This window comes from Zeus faber (assembly GCF_960531495.2).
Source record: "Zeus faber genome assembly, chromosome: 8".
NCBI lineage: Eukaryota > Metazoa > Chordata > Actinopteri > Zeiformes > Zeidae > Zeus > Zeus faber.
The window spans coordinates 23,230,733-23,240,637 of record NC_137195.1 but is presented as its reverse complement, the minus strand read 5'-3'; the positions used below and the strand labels follow the sequence as shown (position 1 = coordinate 23,240,637).

Genomic DNA, 9,905 nt, shown 5'->3' with positions numbered 1-9,905 from the left:
TATATATATATATATATTTCCCTCCCATGTGTCCCCAATCCGCGCTACTATTTTGCTTTTGAAATCAGAAAGCAGGATAGGCTCCAGCTGTAAAAAAAAAAAAAAAAAATCCCGACTAAGATCGCGAAAGTACAACACAAATGTTAATGGAGATAGTTCTATAGCATATATGAAATAAAAGTGATAATAATTAAAAAAAAAAAAGACACAAAATCCAAACGTCTGCCCACTTCAATCACAGGAACACGACTGTGCTACAGTGCTTCCGTGATGAAAAAAAAAAAAATAGACTTTCTTTACCTAACTTGCAAACTGGAGCCAAGGCAAATGTGTCTTTGTGCACTTCGGAAAAACAACACTAAGACTCAGAATGGTAATTTATTTTCGGGGTTGAACACACGCACACAAGCATATTCTAAACTAGAGGATGGACTTTTCGCTTCTATCCTTAAATGTGAAAAGGTTGACCACTGTGAGAAGCAATCCATCAAAACAAGCTTTGGAAATAACAAGCAGGCCTACTGATGTTGATATATCATACAGTCCAATATTTAGAGACTATCTTTATCAATTACGTCCCGTAAAGCAGAACTCCACACCCCAAACTGACCGATAATTATCTAACATACAGGATCTGTTCGTGAAACCTTCCATCTACCTGGTAAATACACACAAGTCAAATTCACTTATCGGCGCTGATGCAATTAAGACACAAAATGAAGAAAAAAAAATGAAAAAACGTGACCAAACGAGAGAGCACATGACAAGCTTCATTTATCCCGTCTCGCACCTTAACAAGCACTTCATCTTTTATTTATTTATTTATTTTTCAACCAACCCTATCCATGCTTCTTCCTTTTTGCTCACACATCCGTAAGAGGCGCGAGCGTCTGATTCGATCTGTTCCTTCGCTATCCCTCCTTCCCCCATCCATTTTTTTTTTTTTTTTTTGGCGTACGTTGGCTTTATTTTACTTTTCGAGGCGGGAACCGGTTGGGCGGACACGGCGACGAGATCAGATTTCACTGCTGTCCTCCTCCTCTTTTCTGCAACGGAAGGGCGGATTGGGTTATGGATGACAGGGAGACAGGAGAAAACAACAGCAACGAAAGGGAGAGTGGGCAGAGGGATGGAGACGAGAAAAGCTGAATGTGTTCAATGAATGCAGGCGTATAGTTTATGTGGTAAACACTGTAAAAATGTTGAAATTCTTACTTGTTTCTTTTGCCACACCTGTTATCTGTAAATAAGACAGCAGGAAATGTGACCATGGTTACACACGCTTCAGCCAAATGGTTAAATATCGACTGGACGTTTTTATTGTTAGTATATACAATATGGCCACTATATGGATATGATATTCATAGAAGCCACTGAGCAACAGGTAAATTACACAAACTGCAAACAATGGGAAATTCCAACTCAGTCCCACCTCACACACATCATGGGTCAATATCTGATCTGATTTGAATTTCTGAATTTCCCATGTGGCGTTGTGATACTCACAGAGCACGACGCTGATTCCTCCGATCACCAACAAGCAGGCGCAGATCAGGCCCCCAATTCGTAGCCTGTCGTAGTCTGGAGGGGCAGAAGCAGAACAGAATACCAACTGGAAGTTAACTGTTTTGTGAAAGTTTCGTTGAGGGGGAACACGTCGGTTCGGCTACTTCTGACAACTTTGGCCCTGGATGGAAGCTGTAGTGAAATGGCCGGAAAGTGAAAGTGGGAATGCAAATTAATGCAAATGAAAATGCATTCCAGAAAGCGGATATCTGGAGGCTGATAACTCCAGGTTCATAAAGTAAATGTCCATGTTTTCGCTCCAGCACAGCACAGCACACGCTGGTTTCACTCATCACTTGAACCTCTGTGTTGGCGCTAATGAGCTAAATCCACATGGTGGATCCCGGAGTGGAATTATACTTTCTCGACCCGGATTTTTCATCTCAGAAAAAAAAAAAAAAGATCGATAGAAATTTGCACGAGACTCTTTGACTCGATCTTCCCTTCCCTACCCTAACCCTGTATTCTCACAGTTAATAAGCCTCACGTGACTCACTGCATTCATGATTTTGGAAGGGGTGAAATTACACATTTTTAGGTCCATCAATCGGATCAAGCAGATCTGGCCCTCTCACTGTTTTTATTGTGAATACATTTTACTGAATGATACATAGATATATTTATATTGTAGATAAATGAACAGACAGACAGACAGACAGACAAGCTAGACAGACAGACAGACAGACAGACACACACACACACACACACGGCTAGATAGATAGATAGATAGATAGATAGATAGATAGATAGATAGATAGATAGTGTACTTACTGTAGGTAAATGCACCTTCAGAGGCCACAGGGGTATTGGAGGGAGTTGGGGAGAAAAGATGAAGGACAAGGGTTTGTGACAAATTTTGCAAATTCTGCTTGTAACTTAGTTTACTTTTCAGATAAGTACTGGCCAACAAACAACCTGTCCATGTTTGACGTATGGTCTCTAAACTAAAAAGACAAATGAATTCAAGCAAGAATAGCACGTTAATGTGAATGAAACCCATAACAAGGCAGTTTCATCACAAACCGGTTTGAGAACCGGAGTCGTTTGAAGCAGATCTTTAACTTACTTGCTTCAGATTCCATGACAAGGGCAAAGAGAACTGGAGAAAAGAGAAACAAGCAAACAAACAAACAACGTTACATTTAAGACAATTTCATCAATAACCAAATAATATTTCCAGTGTATCCAAGCTATCGTCGCCATAGACTCATGATGAAATAATTTGGAAAAGTTGGTAGTTATGCATGGTCTGTGAGCAAAATAACGAAGCCCAAGAGACACTGAAAGTGGTTTAAATGTCATGCAAAACCAACTTTTAGAGTTTACTTTTATTTATTTATTTATTTATTTATTTATTTATCTATCTATCTATCTATCTATCTATCTATCTATCTATCTATCTATCTATCTATCTATCTATCTATCTATCTATCTATCTATCTATCTATCTATCTATCTGTCTGTCTGTCTGTCTGTCTGTCTGTCTGTCTGTCTGTCTGTCTGTCTGTCTGTCTGTCTGTCTGTCTGTCTGTCTGTCTGTCTGTCTGTCTGTCTGTCTGTCTATCTATCTATCTATCTATCTATCTATCTATCTATCTATCTATCTATCTATCTATCTATCTATCTATCTATCTGTCTGTCTGTCTGTCTGTCTGTCTGTCTGTCTGTCTGTCTGTCTATCTATCTATCTATCTATCTATCTATCTATCTATCTATCTATCTATCTATCTATCTATCTATCTATCTATCTCTCTCTCTATCTATCTATCTATCTATCTATTAATTAATCAAGCTATTTATTTATTTGTTTATTTGTTTATTTGTTTGTTTGTTTGTTTATTATAATTATTATTATTATTATTATAATTATTATTATTATTTTATAAAGTATTTTCTGCACCTGCCATGAACACCAGCACAGTAGAGTGTCCCATCTTGCCTGCCTGAAAGACAAATAAAGAAAAAGAAAGAGGAGTGAGAGGGACAGAGGACTGAAAGAGAGGAAATTATTTGTAGACCGTTTACCTTGTTTTTGCTTTTCTGTGTTGTTCCTTCCATTTTTCCAGACATTCTTCCACACACACACACACACGCACACACACACACACACACACACACACACACACACACACACACACACACACACACACACACACACACACTCAGACACAAACTTTTCCCCCAGAGGGAAGAATGTCCTTGTGGACGTGAAGGACAGTGTCCTGTCAGTAGGGTGCATTCTGGATGTTTGTACAGTAAACATTCGTTTGTTTTTGTCTTAGAAAGCAGCGGGTCTCCAGACACACTCAGCTGACACAAATATCTGCGCTAAGTCTCAGATTCAGCTTTGGGCTAAAAAAGCGCATGTGATGTCGGGTGAAGACACCAAAAGTTCCATCTGTGAAATGCAAAGTGCATTATATCCAGAAAAAATAACATGAACATAACTTTGTAGAATAATATTCAAAACTTTGTAGGGATTTATGGCTTTTAAATATTTTCTTTTACTTTTATTATATTATATTTAACATGCACACTTTGACACTTTTCTTTTACTATTGATGGATAAATACACTACGATAACAGTTTAGTTCTGTGACTGTATTTATGAATTGGTAAATATATTTTTTGGAGTCAAATTGGAAGGCAAAGGTCAACTGAGTGTTTTGCATGCTTTGTATCATGTGAAAGATACATTTTGAACTACAAAGCTGCCCATAGATAATAATAATAATAATAATAACATTATTAATAATAATAATAATAATAATAATAATAATAATAATAAATATTATTATTATTATTATTATTATTATTATTATTATTATTATTATTCATGCATTCCCGTCCCCATAAAACAACCCACTGCCTTCCCAAACAACCTCTATGTAACCTCTGATGGACTTTGGACCACCATTGAGCCCCGGTGAACTTGCAAAAACCAATGTGCTTTGGAATTCCACTCTGAGACCATTCCCCCCCGTTCCTCACCCCGTCGATCTGGATTGAACTCGTTTCCTGGTCCAAGATATTCACCCCCCCCCCCCCCCCTACCCACGCACCACCCTTTTCTGATCTAACCCAGCTGTTTCTCACTGTTTCTCACAGACACCTTCTTGTGTTTTATTATTCCGCATGAAGTCTTCCGCCAAAAAACATGCCTTGAAGACGAGAAAAAGGGAGCTCTTCATCATTGAGGCGTATCATCCTACATAACTCTTCTCTTTAGAGAGAGAGAGAGAGGTCTCAAGGTCAGAGGATCAAATACTTGAGGAATACTTGTCTCTTGTATCGTCCGCAAAACCTACCTAAAAACTGTTTTTGGTTGATGCTTTATTGATCTTATAAACAGCTACATTATCTATATACGACAGAGATTAACCACGCCGCTGTAGTTGCAGTATTTGGGGCCATAGGCGGAAAATCCGGTCTAGAAAATAAAAGTCCACTTTGGGATTTTGAGCCAACCGTGTGGATTTTACAAATTTCCATCAACCCAGAGGTCCAACTAATGGCTCAGTGCAGGGCTGGAGCAAAAACACAGCAGGACTTTCTGGAGCTGGATTGTTCCACCTCTCTAACTTGGACTGTTGTAAGACCTTGGTCAGAGTCAGTGTCCTTCACATGACCCCACGGCCCCTGCAAGAGCATCGCCCTCCACTTAACTCTCACATCCGCTGTATCACGTACGTTCCTAATTATCCTAACACTCCAAATTCAGTTTCCACTGAAAACGCAATAATAAACCTGGCCTTTTTTTGAGACTGGAAATAGTTTTTTCCCCAACCCTTTTTTATTTAACTGTGGTTAAGTGAAATAAGAGAGACGCTACATTGGGTATGAAACATATTCAGAGGTGGAATATCCGTGTTCAGAAAGTCTAATTCCACACCTGGGGGGATTTCCTAATTTGCATCCACCCAAAGGTCCAACTGATGAGCTGAAATGAGCTGGATCAGGGCGCGGCTGGAGTAAGAACACGGCAAGACTTTTACTGTGTGAACCTGCTGTTTTCCTCCTCTGGACATATTCAGTAGAGCATTTTGAAACCCAATGAAGGGATGAATCGACTTCTCGCCATTGTCAATTCAACAAGGCGACGTGCCCCCTGTCTATAGGCGAAAGATAAGCTGCAATACTTAAATGAAAAACGACCCGGAATAAAATTACTCTCGAACGGTTTCCTGATTTCCCATCATCCCTTGCACCACCCTATACCCCGTAGCCTTACCTGAGCGGAACGAGGAGCAGCGTGTGAGACGGAGGAAGGTCGAGGAGAAACTGCTTGATTTGAAGTCTCCTTTTGCCTTTTTTTTACCTGGACAGATCATGTCTACTCCTCCTCTCTGTTTATGGTTAAAACATCTGTGTGTGAGTGTGTGTGTGTGTGTGTGTGTGTGTGAGCGTGTGCTTTCTATGTTATTCCACAAACATCAGCGTGTGTGTGTATGTGTGTGTGTGTGTGTCTGTGTGTTTGTGTGTATGTGTGTGTGTATGTGTGTGTGTGTGTGTCTGTGTGTATGTGTGTATGTGTGTGTGTGAGTGTGTGTGTGTACATGCTTGCGTTAGTTGAACAGGGGAATGTCTTTCACATGAGGGTCAGAGCAAGTAGGTCATTTGAACTTATTTTCTCATGCTTATATTTGGATGCATGTTTTTTTGGGCAACATATAGTACTGTACAGTAAGGAAGTATCATAAAAGTATAAATTGATTGATCTTCCATGTGTGGTAAGTGTTATTAAACTATTTATTATTATTAGTAAGAGTAGTATTTGCAAATTTTGCTAAAACTGCCTTTTTCTTTGCTATTGCTGATATATAAGTCATTTTTATTTATATTTTCTATTCGTATTACTTTATTTTTATTGAATTCCTATTTGTTCTGATGTGTGCTTTTATAACACTGAATTTTGAATTTTCGTGGCGGCTTCGTTTACAGTTGTTTACCTCCCACCCCCAGTGTGACACAGGGGCAAAATGGCCTCCGTGCGAATACGGTGCCTTGAGAATGGGGTGGGGTGGAGCTAGAGCATCGCAGGACGGGTAGAGCCTGGCTTCACACAGCATCCAACAAACGACAACAACGAACCGCAGGTCCATTCATTCCTAGTCATATTCCGCCTGCGGAAAGCTGTGCTAAGTATATCAAGTAAAGCTAACGGTTATGTTGGACCACATTTACAATCAATAAATAAATATAAGCGAACTGTGTGTATTTTTAACATTTTGCAAAAAAAAATAGGTTCTCCCATTTTACCATTTTGGGATACGAAACCCAGACGCAGTTCATCGGACGGCCGCTAGGGGGCGGGGGGGCTGTCTTTCTGATGCGTTTTTCGGCTTTAGGACTGGTTGAGGAAATTGTTGTTTTTTTTTTAGAGGGGGTAGACCTTGATTTTCCAGCAAGTTTTTTTTTTTAAACACAACATGGCAATTTCTTGGGCCTTTACCAAACCACGTTTGAGGCAAGATTTTGCGGAAAAGTCTGAATAAAACCCCCACGAGCACATCATGCGCTCGTGAGATGCGCTTGAAATGTATAGACAGATAGTGAGTGAGCATGCAAAATTTGTACTCAGGTAGAAGCACCATTTCTATCTTCAGAGGCACCTTGCACGATCACATCCACGTTGATTACGCACATTTTGGTTTTTTTTTTTGTATTTTTAGAGCTTATAGAGCTTATTGTGCGTAATCACCGGCTGTCATGACATTTCACTGCATTTATGTATGACCGTATGTATATGTATGTGACAAATAATCTCTTGAACTTGAACTTGAACTTAACCTAGTACTGCTCGGTTGTTTCCGGTGTAGGTTGGCTCTATGAGCTGATCATCGGCGAAGTGTCTGCTACAGACCTTAGTGTGAATGTCGATGCTGAAGTGAATCCTGGCGTATGTTTACCAGGATGTTTACCAGCCTTTGTCTTCTCAGGTTCGGGACGGGCCGCAAAGCCACGGAAACTTAGTGTGCCGTCAAACTTGGATGGGCGTCAAACAAGTGGCACACAGCTCGGAGTATTTCTTCTGTATTTCTCTGCTTACACATGATGACGTAGCCTAGACTTTCACTCTAGCTCGCTCGTAGTAAACAAAAGGACCGCAAATGATCGAGCCGCATTATTAAGAAATCGGAAGTACATCACAAAGCCTAGTGCATGTAGTCTATTACCAGGGGTGCACATAACTTATTTGGCCTTGTTCTCAGGGGAGAACCTGGGATTGTTGCTTGGTCCTCACCTTTGTTTTTAAATACATTTTTAGGAAGAAAATAGAGTGATCCATGGACAACGAGACGTGTGCTTTAATTCCGATTGAAAATGAATAAAAGCAGTACAACAAAATGTGCATACTCTGCACTGCAGTCCAGTGTTTCGTACTATCTGTACCAAAATGTTAGGTACGCAAACGCGCGTTACAACATCTGATCTGGCGCGCACTGTTTATTTTGATCGCGCATGCGCACCACTTATACGCACCCCTGTCTATTACCTATCTATCTAACAGTATTTATGAAGTTAATAACTCAAGAATGAGTTTAAGTACTATGTATGTGTGTAAGTTATGTGTGTGTGTGTGTGTGTGTGTGTGTGTGTGTGTGTGTGTGTGTGTCTGCATGTATGTTTGTGTATGTGTGTGTGTGTGTGTGTGTGTGTGTGTGTGTGTGTGTGTGTGCGTGTGTGTGTGTGTGTGTGTGTGTGTGTGTGTGTGTGTGTGTGTGTGTGTGCGTGCGTGTGTGTGTGTGTGTGTGCGTGCGCTATGGGTGCTATCGCCACGGTGATGACGTGTTGCTATCTGCGACTATTTATACCCTTCCCTTGTCACACAGAGCTGAGGAGCGACCTGCTAACAAATGATAATGCAATAACGAGAGAGGAGAGAGAGAGGGAAGGAAAGAGAAAGTGAATGAGAGCGAGAGAGGGAGAGAGAGACAGAAAAGAAGGAGTGCTTGTGGGCTAATGTGTGTGCGCTTGTACATTTTTTTCCTGCAAAGGTGAAACCAAACGTGCTGATAGCAGCTCGCAGTCTTGACAACATGCTCGTTGCCATGACCACATTATCACTTGCCGCCTAATTTGACCGCCATCTTTTGCTTGCTGCACAAACCAAAAATCTGACGTAATTTGAGTTCTTCGGGTTTATCAATCATAACAATCATAATAGCGAACAGATGTGAACAACTATTCTTCAATTTATGAAATCCTCAGTGAGAAGCTATCTGAAAAAAGCAATAATAAAAAAAAAACTCCTTTTGACATTGATTTAACTTGTTACTATTTACTTATTCATCTTTACCTGTTATACTTCAACAAATGTTCTTGCCCCAAGGATCGGAAAAGCACACGATATGCTCCAATCAGGGAAGTTATGTAGTAAGGTCATACATGCACACAAAAGCCTCAAAGTGTAGGTTATCACTGTGTGTGTGTGTGTGTGTGTGTGTGTGTGTGTGTGTGTGTGTGTGTGTGTGTGTGTGTGTGTGTGTGTGTGTGTGTGTGTGTGTGTGTGTGAGTCAGATACACACACACTTTCTATCATGGCGGCACTGAGTGTGTTTGTCCCAAAACAGCAGAAACAAAGTGCTTCGCGCTGGTCAGGTTACATAGAAACCATAGGGAAATCGATCAATTGAAATTGTTTAACCCAGCAGTTAAGTTAGTTCTGATTTACTGCTAACTGCTTTTTGATTAACAGTTAATTATTCACCCCAGCAGTTTTGTTTTTTTTGTTGTTTTTTTTTATGGATGGATTATGCTTTTAGAATAAAAAGATGTGTGTGTGCGCTTCAGATAAAAATAGTCTACAGTAGGAAGCAATGGCTGTAGAAATACACTTCTGTAATCTTCACAATAACTAATAATATGATGTGTAATGTAATGTAATAAAATATAATATAATATAATATCAAATAATATAATATAATGAAATGTTATATAATACAATGTAAGGTAATGTCATGAAATATAATATGATATAATATAATATAACATAATATATACGTATATATATATAACGTATAACGTATAATATATAACGTATATAAATAAATATATATATATATATATATATATATATATATATATATATATATATATATATATATATATATAATTTTACATGAAAATAAAATATAATATATTATATTATATTATTTGTAATGGGAAAATCTTGTCTCAGTGAAATTGCGTGTTTCTGTATCCACAAGTATCAACTATTTGATGCAATTAATATATAGCCAGATATATATATGTTTGGAGGAAGATCTCCATAACATTATAAAAACATATATGCGTTTTCGGATTCGGTGTGAAACTACCTATAGGACCGAGTAAGG

General features: G+C 39.1%; 2 long non-coding RNA genes across 2 annotated transcripts; both read right to left on the bottom strand.

Annotated features, from left to right (window-relative positions):
- Positions 1 to 365: 365 nt before the first annotated feature.
- On the bottom strand, positions 366 to 1,581 carry LOC307233835. The gene is made up of 3 exons (XR_013844277.1): positions 1,507 to 1,581; positions 1,216 to 1,240; positions 366 to 1,046 (listed from the first exon to the last, which is right to left on the bottom strand). It is a non-coding gene; the product is annotated as an uncharacterized lncRNA (long non-coding RNA).
- A 1,049-nt stretch (positions 1,582 to 2,630) lies between these two features.
- On the bottom strand, positions 2,631 to 5,842 carry LOC307234453. Its single transcript, XR_013844301.1, has 3 exons — positions 5,798 to 5,842; positions 3,467 to 3,509; positions 2,631 to 2,665 (listed from the first exon to the last, which is right to left on the bottom strand). It is a non-coding gene; the product is annotated as an uncharacterized lncRNA (long non-coding RNA).
- Positions 5,843 to 9,905: the final 4,063 nt, after the last annotated feature.